This window comes from Dryobates pubescens, chromosome 23 (assembly GCF_014839835.1).
Source record: "Dryobates pubescens isolate bDryPub1 chromosome 23, bDryPub1.pri, whole genome shotgun sequence".
Taxonomy (NCBI): Eukaryota; Metazoa; Chordata; class Aves; order Piciformes; family Picidae; genus Dryobates; species Dryobates pubescens.
In genome coordinates, this window is record NC_071634.1 from 5,100,548 (window position 1) to 5,119,712 (window position 19,165).

A 19,165-nucleotide genomic window follows, 5' to 3' on the forward strand; every position below is an offset into this window, starting at 1 on the left:
TTCCTTGCTCATTAATAACATCCTCCAGTCAAGACTGAACACCTCACACCTCGTGAGGAACTCTGATAATGCTGAGATGAGTCACTGATGTAGCCAAGATCCTGGGCTCCATGAATTGCCACAGTTCATGACACAGGTGCAGACAGGCATGCCACCATCATGCTGGATGTCACCCAGTTCTGCTCCAGCTCTGCTGTGCTGGGACAGAGAGGCCCTCCTGCGCTGGTGTGTGCTGTCTCCATCCTCCTGCCCACCTGCTTCATCTTCAAAGGGCAGGAAGAGGAAACACCTTGTTCTCAGGACAACGAGAGCTCACCCCAAGGAGGTGACACCAGCTGGCTGACATCCCAGAGCCAGGGGCTGATGTCATTTCTCTCACAAGGATGGGGACAGGGATGGATTCTTCTCCTCCTGTGCAGCCAGCTGGTTATGGATGCTGACAGAGATGACCAGAGCAGGACAGTGCCCACTCACAGCCCCCCCGGTGTCATCTCCTGTCTGCTCTTGGCCCACTGCCACCCCGCTCCATACCATCTCCCTGTCACCATACCATCGCTCCATGCCCACTGCCATGCCCTGGCCCCATTTTCACCTGCTGCCACCACCGTCCCTGTCATCACTGCTGCCTCCCATCCCCACACTTCATGTCTCCAAAGCCCTTGGTTCCACAGTCACGTCGTGTCCCTACATCAGCCCCCCTGCACTCCTTGCCACCTTGGTGCCACTGCCACCACCTGTCCCCATATCATGCCCGTGTCCTCAGTGTCACCTTGTTTCCAGTCCACCTTTTGTCCCCACACCATCTCTCTGACCCCACAGTCACCTCACGTCCCCGCTACATCATCCCTGTTTCTAGTGCACCCTCCTGCCCTCACAGTCTGTCTCCACTTATCACCTCGCTGCTGTCGCGATGTCCCCACAGCCCCCATCGTCATTGTCACACCTGCACTGCCTGTGTACACTGTCCCCCGTCCCCGCGGCCCACCTCACTGTCCTCAGCCCGTCTCTATTGTCCCCCCTGTTCCCTCAGCACCCCCTGCCCCGACAGCCCCTATCCCCCCTGCCCTCAGCACCTGTTCCCATTGTCCCCGCCGTCCCCACTGTCCCCATCACGCCCACAGCCCTCCCGAGCCCGGAGCGCCGACCGCCACGGACCCCCCGGACCCCTCCCCGTCTCGCAGGCACCTTCCTCCCTGCCCCTCCTCGCTGTGACGTCACCGCTCCGCCGCGGGTGGGGCCTGGCGCATGCACGGATCGGATGGGACTGGCGGGGCGGGGCCAGGCGGTCTGGGGGCGGGGTCTGGCCGGGCGGGGGCGGGGCCGGCTCCATCCGGGTCCCTCCCGCCGCCGGGCAGTGCGGGCGGTGCGAGCCTCGGCGGGACAGCGGCGGGTGAGTGCGGGGCGGCCGCGGCGGGGCGGGAGCCCCCTGGGGGGCCGGAGGACCGGGCGCCCCTCCTTGGGCGCCGCGCTGTGGGGCAGGGCGCCCGCTCCAGCAGCCCTGTGGGGCAAAGCCCCCTCTACGTGCACCGCTCCGTGGGGCAAAGGCCCTTCCTCCGGCTCCCCCTGTGGGGCAGGGTCCCTTCTCCGTGCATCGTCCTGTGGGGCAGGGTTCCTCCTCCAGCACTCCTGTGGGGCAGAGCCCCTTCCCTGTGCGTTGTCCTATGGGGCAAGGCCCCTCCTTCAGCATCCCTGCGGGGCAAGCCCCCCTCCCTGTGCACCGCTTTGTGGGGCAGGGGCCGTGCACTGCTCCACGGGGCACGGCCGTCCCTGTACCCCTCCCTGCGGGGCACGGACCCTCCTCAGCAGCCCTGCGGAGCAAGGCCTCTCATGCACTGCTCTATGGGGCAGCACCCCTCTGAGGCAGGGACACCCCCTCCTTGGCATTCCCCGCTAGGGACAGGCCACCCCCTCCCGGCTCCACAGGGAAACGGTGCTGCCCCAGACTCTGCCCTGCAGGGCAAGCCTGAACCCCACGCAGACCCCTGTCGGGAAGGCTCTCCTCAGGGTGACCCGAGGGTGCTTTTGGGGGGACTGTTAGCCCTGTGTGGATGTCATAAGGTGCCTGTTTATGGAGCAGAGAGGACATGCAGGAGGGGTCAACGGAGTCCGGGCCCCTGCTTGGGGCTGCCTCACCCAGGAGTGACAGGAGGGCGCTGGGATGGCACAAAGGGGCAGAGGTGTGCGTGTGTGTCCAGCACCCGTCCTGCCGGGGCCCCTTTCACAAGGGGGAAGCTCCTGAAGGTCCCACCGCAGGCTCAGCTGGAGGCCCCTGGGTCACTCCCATTCCCGGTAGCTGCTGGTTTGGAATCGGGCCTGTCCTCTCGCCAAGGCAGGACACTGCGGGCTCCCTTGGCTTCAAAAGCAAAACACCCAGGAACGGGAAAAGCTGCTCCTCAGAGCGGCTCAGGGCTGCTGCTCCTGCCCTGCAGGCACGTAGGGAGCCCTCCCAGCATCCGCCTCACTGTCATTGCCGGGGGACGAGCGTGGGTCCCAGGGGACTGAAAGCACACGGTGCAAATGCACCTCCTGGGATTTGGGGGCGGGGAGGAGGGTTGTTCAGCTGAGGATGTCTTTGTTTTATTCTGGGCGTGTGGAGGAGAGCATCTCCATGGGTCCAGTTGTCCTGCGTGCCTGTGCGCGGTGCCAGCCCCTTCAGCGGTGCCAGCGTGTGTGTCTGGGGCTTGCTTCCCCCCCCTTGCGCACCTTTGGCAGGAGGTTTGGATGACATCTTGCTCTGGCACACTCCTCGCCTTTGATCTCGAGTTTCCTGCCATGTCTAACGTGTTCGGCAACACGCGAGCGAACCCGGCTCCGCCGCTGCCAGGGAGGGTGAGGGGGGTGCCTCCTCACCCCGGTTTTCCCCAGCTGGCTCCTGCCCACAGCTCCTGGCTTTCTTTTGTCTCTGCTGCCTCTGGGACAGGCTCTCGCAGCCCGAGGATGCTCTGAGCAGAGCAAAGGGAAGCACAACCCCCCCCCGGCCCTTTGTTTCCAGCCCTTCGCAGGCTCAGCTGATTTTATTCAGCCTTCCCTGTGCCCAGGCAGATAAACCAGCTGCTCTCATCTCTTTGATTTCCCCCTGTTCCCTGGGTTATTTTGGGTGCTCCAGTTTGCAGGGAACATCTCCCGGCTGCAGGCTGTGCCAGAGGGATGTGGCAGCGAGGAGAATTAGCCAGAAGTGAAACTGGAACATCTGGTGGTTGTCCTCTCACGTCTCCTTGGGTGAGCAGAGCCACGAGCTCTCAGCACACCTCAAAATCCACCTTCACCAACCCTTCTCCTTCTCACTTGGAGGAGGAGCTCAAACCCAGGTTGCATGACCCACTGCTGACAGCGGCTTGGGGGCTGGTGAGGCCTGAGGGAGGAGAAGGAAACCCAGGGCCAGGGTCTGGCCTGGCTGAAATGAGCCTCTTTTTTTTGTGCTTGACTTGCAAGGAAACAAAGTAAAGGTTTAAACATTATTCTTTGTTAGACTCCTGTGGTTGTCTGTGTTGCCCTGGCTGTCAGGTTTGATAGCAAGAGCGTGGCCAGTGTCCACGTTAAGGCTCCTTTTACTGTGGGTGGGGTAAACAGAGCTACCCTGAGCGTGTCGAGCAGCCCCTGAGTAAATCAGGTTATTTGCTCTATCACTCTATTCATACAGGTTAGATGCTCCAGCTGATGCATCTAGAGTGCTGTGCCATCTGGAGCAAAAATTAAACACAAATTTGGCCCCCAGCCCGGAAAAATAACAAGCCTTTGCCTCCAGTAACTGGCAGCAGAAGAATACGGCCCCTGACAGGAGAAATGCTTGGGGGCAATGTGGAAGGAACCCAAAATGTGCTAACAGAGGTATTTAAATGAGGGAAAGGAGGGAAAAAAAAAAGGAAGGAAAAATAACTCCTCCTGCCCTTGCAGTGCCTGGGGAAAGCAGCCAGGAGGAGTGGTGCTGGGGAGCTGATGCCCACAGGTGGAGGCCCTGGTCCCTGAGCTGGTGATAGAACTGCTGGTGGTGAGGGTGGTGATGGCTTTCTGGGTCTCTCAGTCTTGGCTTGGTGTTTGTTTATTTTGTCACTGCTGAGCCTGGTAAAAGTTTATGCCAGGGCTGGCCCACTGGCTGGGACTTTCCTTCTCAACTCCATCAGGGTTTGGATGCTCTAGGTCTGCTGGTTGGGTCGCCAGCATTGCTGTGTGGTCAAAGGCGCTCTCTGACTGGGGAGGACAAGCTGTGGAGGTGGGTAAGCTGTGGTGGGACCTCTTGCCTGTACAGCTCAGGCTCCAATCTGTTCACCTCCAAGCATGATTGGAGATACCTGTGATAGACTAGCTGTGAGGGACACGTTGATTAACATGCTCTGGATGTTGTGGCATCTGTCTGAGCTTCAAATAAGGAAAAGCCTATGTGCCAAATGGGAAATGGGATGATGGCTGCTGGTTGCTACTGCTGTTCTTGGCCAGAGAATGGTCCTGGCAACGCTCTGGGGGAGAGGCAGGTGATGGAGAGAAGAAGGTTGAGGGTTACATGGTGAGGAAGTGGCTGAGCTGCTTGTGGGGTGCCTGCAGACTGAGAGTGAACTGAACCCAGAGATTTTATCCAACAAGGACTGATGTTTCCAACTGATGCCCTGGTCTAAATGATTTGTTGGATGATATGAGGACACCTGGCTTTGCTAGGAGGGTTTTGCTACTCATGGGCCACCTCAGCACATGTTCCCTCTTAGGCTATCCCTCCCAGTGGAGGCCCAGCTGTCACTTCTGCATTGGCCACGTGGCAGAAGAGGCATTGCAAGTGATTAGCTCATAACCATAAACCACCACCTGGATGTTGGAAAGGTGGAGAGAGGCATGACTGGGTGCCCTCATCCCTGCTCCCTCCACCATGACCTGAAAGGCTCCTGCTGTGCAATGACAGGCTTGGCATGGCTGAGACGAGGTCCTCTCCCCCTGGGTCAGACTCTTGCTGTCTCCTGTGGGTACACAATAAACGCAGGCAACCTCATCCCTCAGGCCAGCAAAGGAGGTGCAGGTGGTCTTCAACCACCTCGGAACCATGAGTGTGGAAGCCTGGAGGGTGGCTTTATTGTTCGAAGCTTCCCTTGATCTTCAGGCACCTGGGTGTCAGCTTTGGTCGGTGTTGCCGAGCTGGGTTCCTGTTTATTTTTGTGTCCTGCAATCACTCCTCATAAAGCTGAGTGTTGTTGACATCAGATAACATCTACCTTGCCTGGACTTCCTTCCCCTGCCCCTTGACGGTGACATCGCCCTGGAGCTGCTCAGAGTTCAGGTCGGGAGCGGCCACCCTGCCCGCAGCCCCACCCTGCCTCACCGACAGTGCTTTGCAATGACATCAGTGACGATGCCATGCAGGGGCTTATCTGCTGTCACCTGAGCCCAGCCTTGCCTCTTGCTTGGTGGACAAATGCGTGCTGGAGGAGAAGGTGCCAAGCCCCTGCGATGGGTGGAGGTTGAGCTGCATCGGTCTGGGATGCTTTACCCTCTCTAAGAGCGATGATGGGAGCCACACACATCTCATTTCTCTGCCTATATGGACGCATTTGATTTCCTTCAAAGAAAAAGAAGAAGCCCCAAGAGTTCCAACCACACTACAAGGGTGGCTGTGTCCCGTTAATGAGCTGATGATGGTGCCAGCGGGATGTCAACAGGAAGAAAGAGCAGCTGGCCAAAGCACCTTGAAGGAATGCCAGCAGAGGCCACGGTGGTGCTGTGAAACTCCTGAGGTAGGGATCATGGAGTCATAGAATGGCTTGAGCTGGAAGGGACTTTAAAGAGGAGTGGGGGCAGAGGAGGAGAAGATGCACTTGGGGAAGACAGACAACGCAGAGAAGTCAGAAGCCTCAATGTCAATGTGTGGACGGGTGGTCGGAGCCCACGGACCAGATTAGCTGCCAGCAGCTGCCTTGGCACAGCCAAGGGCTGCAAGGTCTCAGGTTGCTCCGAGGCTGGAGCTAAAGCTGGATCAGCCTTCGGAAAAAGCAGGCGAGGCACCGAGGAGCAGGAGGAGGAGCAAGGGCCGGGAAGCCCCGGGCAGGGAAGTCCTTCAGCCAGTCGCTTTTTCTGCTCCAGCTCTGGGGAAGGAAGCAGGAATAACTTCTCCTGGTTTACTTTGTTATCCCCGTGGAGGATTAATCTCGCTGCTAATGCAGCTTTTGACTCGCAAAGCGCCTTAGAGGAAACGGTGCCAGGAGGCTGCGTTGGCAAGAGAGAAACTGAAAGTACTGGGAGCAGCCACACTCCTCCTGCAGCCCGCAGCCAGCTCGGGGTTGCTGCTGCTCTCCCTGCCCACAGATTGCGGGGGCTTTCCCATCTGCCCACCTTGGAAGAGCATTTAGGGGAAAACGGGAATCCTCAGGCGTGGAGGTTTGGCCTCTTTGATCGCTCTGTTTGAAGCCAGGAGGAGCAGCCCAGCAGGTAGGATGATGGCTGAAGCCAAATCACTCCTCAGAATCAGGTGGGAGGGAGCGTGGTCACCCACCTGATAGCTTCCAACTCCAATAAACTCATCCCAGCTCCCTCCCAACCCCTCTGCCCGGCCTCTCGGTGCTTCCAGCCTGCGCGAAATTGGATTGCCAGCGCAGGGAAGGGATCGCATTAAACTCCTCCCCGCGCAGAGCCTTCTCGCCAGCAGGAGAAGGGGAAGGTTTCCGCGGCGCTTTAAAGACGCGCATGTTGCTATTGTTCAATACAAAACCCGCTGCCAGGCCGGGCTTCCCCCGGGGCAGTTTCCTGGCTCGCTGGTTATTAACGCAGCTGCAGGGCTGGGGGTGGGTTTTGTTCGCTTTTTTGAGCTGAGAAGCGCTGGATTAGGAGCCGGCATCTGGGTCCCTCGGCGTCTGGAATACGAGATGAGGGGTTTGGAGGCTGTGTGACAGCAGCGGGCCTGGGCTGCGCAGCGGCGGGGGGGGTTTGTGACTGAATAGTAAAGATCATCCGCCCCCAGAGCTGCTGCAGCTTGTCCCTGGGTGCTGGCGGCCAGCTGAGCCCTGCTCCCTGGCCCCGCACTGAAAAAACCCTCACTGCTGAGCCGAGCCTTGCTGGGGGCGGTGCTTTGGGAGTAAAAGCGAGAAAAAGGGATCATTTCCGTGGCTGCGGCTTTGGCAGTTGTCATGTGCTCCCCGCTGCGCTCAGAGCTTCCCCTTGCATCTTCCTCCTGCATCTCGTCTCCTGCAGCGTCCCTCCCCCCTTGCATCTCGTCTCCTGCAGCGTCCCCCCGCCTTGCATCTCGTCTCCTGCAGCGTCCCCCCCCTTGCATCTCGTCTCCTGCAGCGTCCCCCCCCTTGCATCTCGTCTCCTGCAGCGCCCCCACCCTTGCATCTCCTCTCCTGCAGCGTCCCCCCCCCTTGCATCTCGTCTCCTGCAGCGTCCCCCCCCTTGCATCTCGTCTCCTGCAGCGTCCCCCCCCCCCTTGCATCTCGTCTCCTGCAGCGTCCCCCGCCTTGCATCTCGTCTCCTGCAGCGTCCCCCCCCCTTGCATCTCGTCTCCTGCAGCGTCCCCCGCCTTGCATCTCGTCTCCTGCAGCGTCCCCCCCCTTGCATCTCGTCTCTTGCAGCATCTTCCTCCCCTGCGTCTCCTGCAGCACCTTCCCCCTGTGTCTCCCATGGCATCTTCTCCCTCGAAGCCTGGTGAGAGGGATGGGGCTGGAGATGGTCCTAGCCCTGGATGGTTTGTTCCAGTCTGGAAGAGCCTTGGATGCTAAAGCTGAGAGCATAGTGCTGCAGGATGTCAGGAGCTGGGCTTTGTTCTTCCAAAGCCAAGAGACTGTTTTTTTCTGTGCCTGAGGAGACAAACCCCTCTTGGCTCCCCATTAAAATGGGCTGGAGCAGGGGGGTTCTGCTGCCATCCCACCAAACACTTCCAAAAGGAGTGGCTTTAAGGCAAGCCCTGATGAGGCTGAGTCCTGATTTAGCCTGAGATTGAAACTCGAGACGCTTTCGGTTTCTGTTTTGGGTGGAATTTCACTGAGTAGAGAAGGAACTGACAAAAGTTTGCTTTCTTTGTTAGAAAACTTTTCTAACCAAAGTGACTTTTCCTCACCAGAGGATCACCTGAATCCTTTTGGCCTGAAGCCTCTTTTGGGTTTTGATTCATTCCAGCCATTAATGTTTCTCTTAAGAGCCAGAACATGCAACATAGGAGTGAGCTGTGGTTGGTATCTCACACCAGGCTGCATGTTGCCTGCTTCATCTTCCAACCCAAATGATGTATTCTTTGACACCATCAATTATTCACTGCAGCAGCTTCACACAAGGACCTAGATAATGTGGCTTGAGAAACTGGGGGGGGGGGGGGGGGGAAGGGGGGGGAAGGGTGCTGTGAAGCTGGGTGAAGCTCAGGTTTTGTGTGAATTGCCCCATTTGCTGCTTAGAAGTTAGTCCAGGTGGCCAAGAAGGTCAACAGCATCCTGGCCTGGATCAGCAATAGTGTGACCAGCAGGACCAGGGCAGTGATGGTGCCCCTGCTCTCAGCACAGTTAAGCCACACCTTGAGTGCTGTACTCAGTTTTGGGCCCCTCACTCCAAGAAGAAGATTGAGGTGCTGGAGCATGTCCAGAGGATGGCAGTGGGGCTGGTGGAGAGTCTAGAGCACAGGTCTTGTGAGGAGCAGCTGTGGGAACTGGAGTTGTTCAGCTTGGAGAAAAGGAGGCTGAGGGGAGACTGCCTGGCTGTTTGCAACTCCCTGAAAGGAGGCTGGAGTGAGGTGGGGGTTGGTCTCTTGTAACAAGTGATGGGACGAGAGGAAACGGCCTCAAGTTGTACCATGGGTGGTTTAGGTTGTCTATCAGAAGAAACTTCTTGACTGAAAGGGTTCTCAAAGACTGGAACAGGCTCCCTGGGGAAGTGGTCACATTCCTGAAGGTGTTTAAAAGATGTGCTGAGGGATGTGGTGTAGCAACAGCCTTAGCAGAGTTAGAGAATGCTTGGACTCCATGATTTTAAAGGTTTTTCCAACCAAAACAATTCTGTCATTCTAAGCTTGCCTTCTTTTTATTGTACTAATAAAGTGAGGTTGTCCTTAGCCAGGGCAGAACAAGCTGGGGCTTTAGGGTGGAGGTTGTTTTGGCTGGACCCTCATTCCCTTAAGAGCGGGACTGCAAAAATGTGTCCTGATGCTCACCCAAGCTGAGCTCTTGCCTTCTGGCTGCAGCCAGGTGAGCTGACAGGGCTCCCTTTGGATACCAGCCCCCCTCCATACAGCTCTCTGTGGTCCTGGGATGGAAATTGCCCTTTTCCACCCCAAAGCCAGCCCCGGGGAGGATTGCCGGGCGAGGACTCGCTGTGTGGCAGCCGCCTCTGCGGGCTGCTCTCTGCTTTTGTTTACAGCTGGTAGAAAACCTCTGAAATTTACTGGTGAGGGAGTAATTCTAATCCCTTTCAATGAGATCAGCGGATTAGTGTCTCAGACGCTTATAAAACTGTGAGGATTAGCTGAGCCTTCCCCCCTCCCCCTTCTCCTCTCCCTGCGCCGCGTAATGTCACCGCCGTGTGTTTAAAGGGGATCTCTGTGCTGTTACTAAGAGCTCCTAGGAGCTTGTGCCAATGGGAGCCTTTCAAAGCAGTCTCTCCATCCTCTCCCTCGCTTGCTGGGGCTTTCTGTGCAATATTAGGGTTTGTTTTGTTCTTTCTTCCAGCCTCCCCGGCAGCCCTTGAGCAGATACCTTGGGTGTGTGTGGCTCGGCTGCGGTGCGGCACCCGTGCGGGTAAGTAGGGAGCCGACCCGGAAGCTTTTCACAGTGGAGACTTGGAAGTTTGGGGGTGACACCCAGCTGAGTGGTGTGGTCAACGTGCCTGAAGGATGGGATGTCATCTAGAAGGGCCTGGGCAAGCTGGAGAAGTGGGCCTGTGTGAACCTCATGAGGTTCAATAAGGCCAAGTGCAAGGCCCTGCACACGGGTCAGGACAATTCCCAGGATCAACACAGGCTGGGAGGTGAAGGGATGGAGAGCAGCCCTGTGGAGGAGGACTTGAGGGTGCTGGTGAGTGAGCAGCTGGACATGAGCTGGCACTGTATGCTGCCAGCCCAGAGCCAGCTGTGTCCTGAGCTGATCCCCAGCAGGGTGAGCAGCAGGGACAGGGAGGGGATTTTGCCCCTCTGCTGCAATCTGCTGAGACCCCCCTGCAGTGCTGGGGCCAGCTCTGGAGTGCTCACCACAGCAGAAACATGGACCTGTTGGAGTGGGGCCATAGGAGGCCACAGCAATGCTGGGAGGGCTGGGAGCCCTCTGCTGTGAGACCAGGCTGAGAGAGTTGGTGTTGTTGAGCCTGGAGAAGAGAAGGCTTTAGTGAGACGTCCTGGTGGCCTTTCAGTACTTAAAGGGCTGGTCAGAAAGCTGTGAACAGACTTCCTCAGGGCCTGTTGTGACAGGACAAGCAGTGATGGTTTGAGACTAAAAGAGGGAGACTGAAACTAGAGAGAAGGAAGATACTTGTTTTACCTTGAAGATGGTGAGACCCTGTCCCAGGCTGCCCAGAGAGGTGGTAGATGCCCCATCTTTGGAACCACTCCAGGTCAGGTTATCTGGGGCTGTAAGCAACCTGCTTTAGTTGCAGATGTCCCTGTTGACTGCAGAGGGATTGGACTGGGTGACCTTTAAAGGTCCCTTCCAACCCAAACCATTCTGTGATTCCATGAAAATCCCACATGGGGGTGAGCAGATCCTGACAATAGAATAGAATAGAATAGAATAGAATAGAATAGAATAGAATAGAATAGAATGGAATAGAATGGAATAGAATAGAATAGAATTAACCAGGTTGGAAAAGACCTTCAAGATCATCGAGTCCAACTGATCATCCAACACTTCTAGTCAACTAAACCATGGCACCAAGTGCCCCATCCAGTCTCTGATGTTACCTCCCAGGCTGCCCTCTATTACAAAGGATTTGGGCTGTCATGGCCTTTCCCCAGCAGGGCACAGTGGTTTGGGGTGGATGGGATGCTCTCAGCAGCGCTGGTGGCAGCATGCTGCTCTCCACACGCCCAACATTCTTGCGTCCTCTTAATTCCAACCTGTGCTGCGATTAGGAGGCGGTCAGCGTGTAGCTCACAGGAAAGCCTGACAGGGAGCTGAGGTGGAGGAGGGCTTAGTCCAGAGCCTGTTGCTGTGTCTGCTGGTGCAGCCCCACCCCTGCCTTTCCCTGCAGGGTGCTCTTTAAAGGCCTTTTCTGGCGGGTGGGTGGCTGCGCGGCGCCTTGACCTACGTGAGCCGGGCGATCCCCAAGCGCCCGGCGGGAGCAGCTCCCGGCCAGGAATGTCTGGCCCCGACCCAATCTACTTTCAGAGGCAAGCTTTTAAATATACACAAAGGCAAGCTCATAATTTCCACTCTGCTAATGAGGCCACGGCGTTTTCATTGAGCTGTGCCAACAGGCGCCGCGGTGGCATTTTCACAGCCTCGTCTTCTGCATCCGAATGTGATGTGAGGTGGCAGCCCCTGCCGTGCCGAGCAGAGCTGCCTGCTCCCCTGGAATGTCAATGGTGCTCCTTGCTGCTGCCACCCAACACACCCCACGCTGCTGGGCCCTGCCCTGCCAGAGCCTGCCCTGGCGGGGCCTTCCCTGGCAGAGTCTGTCATGGAATCTGGGGGTTGGAAGGGAGGGAGGTGGTGGAGTCCCTGTCCCTGGAGGCCTTCAAAAATGGATTGGATGAGGCACTTGAATCACAGAATCACCAAGGTTGGAAGAGACCTCAAAGATCATCAAGTCCAACCTGTCACCACAGACCCCATGACTAAACCATGGCACCAAGTGCCACATCCAATCCCCTCTTGAACACCTCCAGGGATGGTGACTCCACCACCTCCCTGGGCAGCACATTCCAATGGCCAACAACTCTCTCAGTGAAGAACTTTCTCCTCACCTCCAGCCTAAACTTCCCCTGGTGCAGTTTGAGACTGTGTCCTCTTGTTCTGGTGCTGGCTGCCTGGGAGAAGAGACCAACCCCCACCTGGCTACAACCTCCCTTCAGGCAGTTGTAGACAGCATTGAGGTCTCTCCTGAGCCTCCTCTTCTCCAGGCTAAGCAACCCCAGCTCCCTCAGTCTCTCCTCAGAGGGCTGTGCGCTGTGCTTGAGGCCTCTTCCCAGCCTTGTTGCCCTTCTCTGGACACCTTCAAGTGTCTCAATGTCCTTCTTAAACTGAGGGGCCCAGAACTGGACACAGGACTCAAGGTGTGGCCTAACCAGTGCTGAGTACAGGGGCACAGAAGCCATGGTTTAGGTGTCAGGAGGTGTTAGGTAATAGGTTGGACTTGATGATCTCTGAGGTCTTTTTCAACCTGGTTGATTCTGTGATTCTCTGATCATTGAGTCTGCCAAAGCAAGTTAATTTAGAACCATTAAAATAACACATAAGTTGTAGAGTATGAATTTCATTTAGTCTGCAGGGCTGTGGTGAGACCACATCTGGAGTGTTGTGTCCACTTCTGGGCTCACCAGTTCCAAGAGGGGCAAGGATATACTGGAGTGAGTCCAGTGGAGGCTGTGAGGATGCTGGAGGGACTGGAAGATCTGTCTGAGGAGAACAGGCTGAGAGACCTGGGGCTGTTTAGCCTGGAGAAGAAAAGACTGAGAGGGGATCTGATCAGTGTTTGCAAGTATCTGAAGGGTGGGTGTGTCGAGAAGGAGGAGGGGCAAGTCTCCATTTTAAAGGCTGGCTATGGCAGGTGCATGTGTGGCCAGTGTGAGGTGGCAATTTAAGAACCAGGCTGGCTGGCAGTTTCGTTAACTTGTAGTACAAAACCAAACTTGAGGGCTCCCAGGCATCATGTGCTCTCTTCATGGTATCATGGAATGGTAGGGGTTGGAAAGGACCTCTGGAGATCCAACCCTCCTGCCAAGGCAGGTTGACCCCAAGAAGGTCACACAGGAACACATCCAGTTGGGTTTTGAATGTCTCCAGAGATGGAGACTCCACCAGCTCTCAGGGCAGCCTGCTCCAGTGCTCCACCACTCTTAAATAAGTTCCTCCCTGTGTTTAGCTGGACCTTTAGGAAGACACCAGAGCAGTCTGCCTGCATGTTGCTAAGCCCACTCCTTAGTGCCACTCATCTATTTTGCCTTCTTGTAGGAAATTCATCACCAGGGAATTTGGAACCATCCCACAGCAGACTCTTCCACCCCTGAAAATCCCCTTGGTGGTTTTGAGCTGTGCTGCCCAAGGAGGCCCCAGTAACCTTGAGGCGGTCAGGGGAACGGTTAGAAGGTTTTGTTGAGTCAGCTGCAAGAAGAAAGTGCAAAGTTTATGTAACTCTCTCCAAAGTTGTTTGTTGGGGTATGGGGTTTTCCTTGATGAATGAGTCCAGCAGCAGCACAGCTGTAACTTGGGGTTTTACTTGTTTAGGGCTGAATTCATGAGAAGCTTGTGTGAAAAGCTTTGGGCCAAGCAGGAGGGTGGGTAGGGGATGCTGAGCACTGACTCATGGTTATCTATCATCTCCTGGTTACAGAGCCCTGGGGTGTGGATACCCCTGAATTTTAAGGTCCTTTGACTTTCTCTGTCCCCCTCTATTTTTGCCCTAGTGAGGACACATCAGGAGTACTGAGTCCAGTTCTGGGATCCTCGGAGACAGGGAACTACTGGAGTGAGTGCAGCAGAGGCTACAAAGGTGATTCAGGGACTGGAGCATCTCTGTGAGAAGGAGAGGCTGAAAGACCTGGGGCTGTTGAGCCTGGAGAAGAGCAAACTGAGAGGGGATCTTATCAATGCTCAGTAAGGGCTAAAAGGTGCAGGGCAAGAGGCTGGGGCCAGACTCTTGTCAGTGGTAGCCAGCAACAGGACAAGGGGCAGCAGGAACAAGCTGGAACCCAGGAGGCTGCATCTGAACAGGAGGAGAAACTTCTTTGCTGTGAGGGTGCTGGAGCCCTGGAGCAGGCTGCTCAGAGAGATTGTGGAGTCTTCTTCTCTGGAGAGATTCCAAACCTACCTGGACACTGTGATCCTGGGCAGTCTGCTGTGGGTGACCCTGCTTTAGCAGAGGGCTTGGACTTGATGGTCCAAAGAGGTCCCTTCCACCCCCTGTGTTACCAGGGTTCTGTGATCTCCATGGGGCACCTCACTTGGACACTTCTGGGAGTGGAAAAGTTCAGCTTTCCATTTCCAGCTGAAATGTGAGGGGTTTGTGATCCTTGCAGCCCCTTCTGCTTGTGTTGATGCTGTGGGAATGAAGCCATATCCCATGGCTCTGGGGTGGAATTTTTCCTGGATTCTAAAGTGTTGCAGGATCCCCCCCTGGGTCTCTGTTAGCAGAGGAGAAGGAAGGATGTGAAATCCCAACCCCAAAGCCCAGCCCTTTGGTTAGAAGTAGGGGAAGGGCAGGCTGATGGCACAGCTCAGGGACAATAGCAGAGGGCAGTGAGGTGGCATTGGGGTGAATTCCTGGCAGGCTGAGGTCTGGATCTGCTTGGCTTTTCCTGGCTGCTGTCAGCTTCTCAAAACACAACCCCGCAGTGTCCACGCAGGCTTTGGGGGCAGCTCCAACCATGGGGTTTAGTTTCATGACCTTTTCCCAGTGTCCAGACAACAGCTTTTCCACCTTTCTACACCCAGCTACCTCTGCTCCTTCACTTTCACCATGGCTGTAACTGGAGTGGTTACAGGGCTCCGTGCAGAGCATTCCTGAGGAGTGCAAGCCAGGCTCCGGGAGCAGACGGCAGCAGCATAAAGAGGAATTCTTCCCTCTCAGGCCTCATGCTGCTTTGCCACCACGAGGCTTTATGGCCATCTGGATCCCCTTTCAGATTATGTGTGTTCCTCCTCCTCCCTCCTCCCCCCCCCCAAAAAAAAAAATCCATAACCTAGCAACCTTCCTTAGTGCAAAGGAGAGCATTGTGCCCTCCTGCATCCCAAATCGTGCTGCCTGCTCTGGCTGCCGTTAGCTCCGCTGCCGTTCCCGGCGCGGGCTCCATGCCTCCAGCGCGACTTTGTAGGGATTATTGATCCTGGGATCTTGCACTGATTTATGGGGTGGGGGGTTCCACACTAAAGGAGCTTAGGAAATGGAGGCAAAAAGGTTTCAGGAGGTCATTTAGTCCATCTGCTTCTCACTATGAAAGAGTGGAGAAGGCTGGTTTGCTCTTCTGCTCCAGACGAAGGGATTTGCTTTTGTTCCGCCTGAAGATGACTTGGATCAAAGTGAAGTCTTCTTCCAGGTGTGAGACCAGGAGACCTTGTTGTATTCCAGTCCTGAAAGGGATCCATCAGAAAGCTGGGGACAGAGTTGTTAGCAGGGCCTGTTGTGACAGGGGAAGGGGTGATAGTTTAAACTAAAAGAGAGAGACTCAGACTGGATAGAAGAAAGACATGTTTGACACTGAGGGTGGTGAGACCCTGGCCAGGTTGCTTGGAGAGGTGGCAGATGCCCCATTGCTGGAAACATTCCAGGTTGATCAGGGCTCTGAGCAACCTGCTCTAGTTGCAGATGTGATCCCTGACTTCAGCTGTGGATTTTGGTGCTTTGCTTGGTCTGAACCCCTCCAGTTTTCAGACCAAGCCTGTTGTTAATGTTCTAGCATTTGAGCTACATGGGATGGCAGGGTGCTGCTCATGGGGAATGCTGCTCCATGGAGCACTGTAGCAGCAGGCAGGGATGGAGGCAGGATCAGGGTGATGAGGTCCCAGCACCATGACCCCATACAGAGCACTGGGGCCTCCCACCTCGTGCTTTCCTCCACCATGATGAGGGACAGGGCTGGGGGCAGGAGGAGGCAGCGGCACATCCTTTCCCACCACGCTCTTGAGAGGAAGAGTGAGCTCAGCAGGTTGTGACGTGGGATCCAGGATGGAGCATGCCAGGAAAAAGGGGGAAAAAAATTCCCCTGGGCCAGTGGGGAAAAATTCTTGCAGAGTGACTTCATCCTGAGGAGCAAAGTGAGCCATGCAGAGGCAGCTGGCCTGCGCCTTCCGAAGCGGGACGCTGCCGGCTTCAGACCCTGCCCAGCCGTGAGGTCCGTTCTGGTGGGAGCCTGAGCAGGGCTCTCCTCCAAACTCCACTCTCCCCGTTCCTGCAGCCCAGTTTAAAAATATCTATTGATGTTACTTTTTTTTTTCCATTTGTTTGTTTATTTTTGCCCTTTTTTTCCTGGAACTTGCCAAGCCAGCCCAGAGGTTTGCTGCTAGCGACGCTGAGGGAAAGCCTTTGATGGAAGCTGCCCCTGACCTGTTTTCTACTCATACCTCCTCCAGTGGCAGCAAAAATGGCTTCACCTTTGGAGGGGCTCAGTGCCAAGGTCTTAGGATCATTTGTCTAATAAACAGTCCAGGATCAAAAGCTCTTGCTGAAAATTGAGGGATGTGGTTTAGTGGTGACCTGGAAGTGTTGGCTTAATGGTTGGACTCCATGATCCTGAAGGTCTTTTCCAACCACAACAGTTCTGTAACTCTGTGGTTACTTCATAGAATCACAGAATAGGTTAGGTTGTAAGGGACCTCCAAGATCATCTGCTCCAACCTCCCTGCCAGAGGCAGGGACACTTCTCGACTAGTCTTGGCTGCTGGAGGCCTCATCCAGTCTGGCCTTGAGCATCTCCAGGGAGGGGACATGCACAGCCTGCCTGGGCAACCTGTTCCAGAGTCTCACCACCCTCATCCTGAAGGACTTCTTTCTAAGATCCAACCTAACCCTACTTTCCTCAGCTTAAAACTCATTCCCCCTTGTCCTGTTGCTGGACACCCTTATGAAAAGTCCCTCTCTGCCCTTCTTGTAGACTCCCTTTGGGTACTGGCAGGCAGGTCTGAGGTCCCCCATGAGCCTTCTCCAGGCTGAGCAACTCCAGCTCCCTCAGGCTATCCCCATAGCAGAGGTGTCCAGTCCTTGGATCATCTTCATGGCCCTCCTCTGGACTCTGTCCAAGAGCTCTGCATCCTTATGCTGGGGTCACCAGTATTTGAGGTGGGGTCTCAGCAGAGCAAAGGGGCAGAATCCCCTCTCTTGAAAAAGCCTTGCTGCTTCCCTTCTGTGGGTCTGTGATTCCAAGTGGCAGAGGTACCTGCTGTGTGCTGTGGGTGTTGCTTTCATTAGAAAGACTTCTCTGTTGTTTCCCAGGGCCTGACTGCTTCCTCGTGTTGCCACATTGCTCCCTCCTTGTCCCCCTGCCCCAGGGTGGTGGAGAGGGTTAAGGTTTTGGGCTCAGCGTTGGCCAGGCAGGGAACTCAGCCAGGTTGTTTCCTGATTCCAGCTCAAAACAAGCATCAGAGACTTGCTCTCAGGGAGAAGGGATCAAAGGTTCCAAGGGGTTCTTGCTTGGAGGTCAGTTTGGTTTTCTGGTTGTCCAGGCACCCGACAAAAATCCACCCTCCCCCCCAAGTGAAATGGGTGAAACAAACAGGTTCTGTTCCGACACCCGAGAGCTTCCTCTGTGGCCAGCCGCGCTGCAGCATCGCCCCGGGGCAGCCGTGCAGGGGCTCAGGGGGCTCTGCCCCGTGCCCCGAAGGACCTGTGGGGCCCTTCTCCAGTTGTTAATGGTGCTAATCGCTCACACTGTCACTCACGATCCTCCTCTGCTCGCTGCTGGCTGCTGCTGCTGCTCAAGGAGGGTCTGCTTGCACGTTTGAAGCTGGCACTGGATGTGGCCAGGCTGGGCACCATCCCCATAGGAGCACTGTGGGTCTGCTAGAAGCACAACATGCTGAGCTTTCCCTCTCTCCACCCCCAATCCCGTTGTCCCCTGGTTTTGGAGAGCAAAAGGCAGCGCTCCCACGTTGCCCCTTGCTCTGGATGGTGAAGGACAGAGCAGCGTGGAGCTGGCTCCAGCCCTGTGGCACGGCTGGGGCGAGAGCAGCGCCGGGGCTGGGGGCCGGCTCCGCAGCTGCTCATGATTTTCCCAGCGCTGTGCTGCAGATCCTTGCCCTGGAGCAGCTCCAGAGGTGGAGCTGAAGGAAATTCCATCCAGCTGCTTGAGGTCAGAGCTTCACTTTTCTTTTGGGGTTCACGAGGGGGCTTTCTTTTGCCTGGGAGGCGGAGGCAGGCATCTCCCGCCGCTGCGTTTTTCAACACCGGGAGACATCTTCCGGTGGTTGTGGGGTCTGTTTGAACTGCCGGACACGGCCGGGAGAGAGCCTTCGTGTTGAGGAGGTCTCGCATGGGAGAGCGCTGGGCTCCGCAGCACAAGCTGGGGTGTTGCAGCCGCTCACACTTTAACTTCCAGGCCGGTTAATAGCCGTCGTGCTTCAACCCGGACAAAGCGCGGCGGGGGCTTGCGAAACGCCTTTGAAACCGGAGACGCTGCTCGCACCTGCCCGCAGCCCTGCCCGCAGCCCTGCCCGCAGCCCTGCCCGCAGCCCTGCCCGCAGCCCTGCCCGCAGCCCTGCCCGCAGCCCTGCCCGGCCACACCACATCGCCGCTTGCAGTTCCGCCGCGGCTCGGCATGCCCCTGGCACAGAGATCCCTGGCTTCGACCAGGGGAAGTGGTTCTCCCCCTCTACTCTGCTCTGGGGAGACCCCCACCTGGAGCACTGCATCCGGTTCTGGAGCCCCCAGCACAAGAAGGACCTAGAACTGTTGGAACCGGTCCAGAGGAGGCCACAAAGATGATCAGAGGGCTGCAGAACTTCCCCTATGGGACAGGCTGAGGGAGTTGGGGCTGTGCAGCCTGGAGAAGGCTCCAGGGAGACCTTAAGCAGCCTTCCAGTACCTGAAGGGGGCTACAGGAGAGCTGGGAAGGGACTTTTGACAAGGGCTTGTAGTGACAGGGTGAGAGGCAATGGCTCTCAGCTGGAGAAAGGGCAGGTTTAGCCTGGAGATTAGGAAGAAATTCTTTCCACTGAGGGTAGTTGCGCAGGGAGGCTGTGGATGAACCCTCCCTGGAGGTGTTCAAGGCCAGGCTGGATGAGGCCTTGAGCAACCTGGGCTAGTGGGAGGTGTCCCTGCCCTTGGCAGGAGGGTTGGAACTGGATGATCTTTAAGGTCCTTTCCATCCCAAACCATTCTGTGACTCTGTGAACTGGGCAGCAGGAACGTGCCTGTGTCTGGCTGCTAGTTTTTAAAGCTCCCTATTTCCTAGAGATGAGCTGATGGGATGCTGCTGGGGGCTCAAACCACCAGCTCCATCCACTTTTGGTTCAGACCAGAGCCTGGCTTGGCTTTGAATTCCTGCAGAGGAAGTTGTTGATCTTGAAAAGCTGAGGTCAGTTCCTCTGAAAATGGGGCTTTGTTTCTGGCAGCAGAGGCAGGGCTTGGG

At 56.2% G+C, this 19,165-nt stretch overlaps 1 protein-coding gene across 4 annotated transcripts in view; it reads left to right on the forward strand.

The window, feature by feature from the left end:
• The first annotated feature begins 1,319 nt into the window (after positions 1 to 1,319).
• RNF24 (ring finger protein 24) overlaps positions 1,320 to 19,165 on the forward strand; it is a 35,698-nt gene continuing 17,852 nt past the window's right edge. Inside the window, exons 1-2 of one of the 4 annotated variants that reach the window (XM_054172405.1) lie at positions 1,320 to 1,390; positions 9,624 to 9,692. The gene's annotated coding sequence lies outside the window, so the exon portion shown is untranslated. Of the gene's footprint in view, positions 1,391 to 6,037; positions 6,406 to 9,623; positions 9,693 to 19,165 lie in introns of those variants that run through there. The other 3 variants (XM_054172406.1, XM_054172408.1, XM_054172407.1) reach the window with 3 other exon arrangements.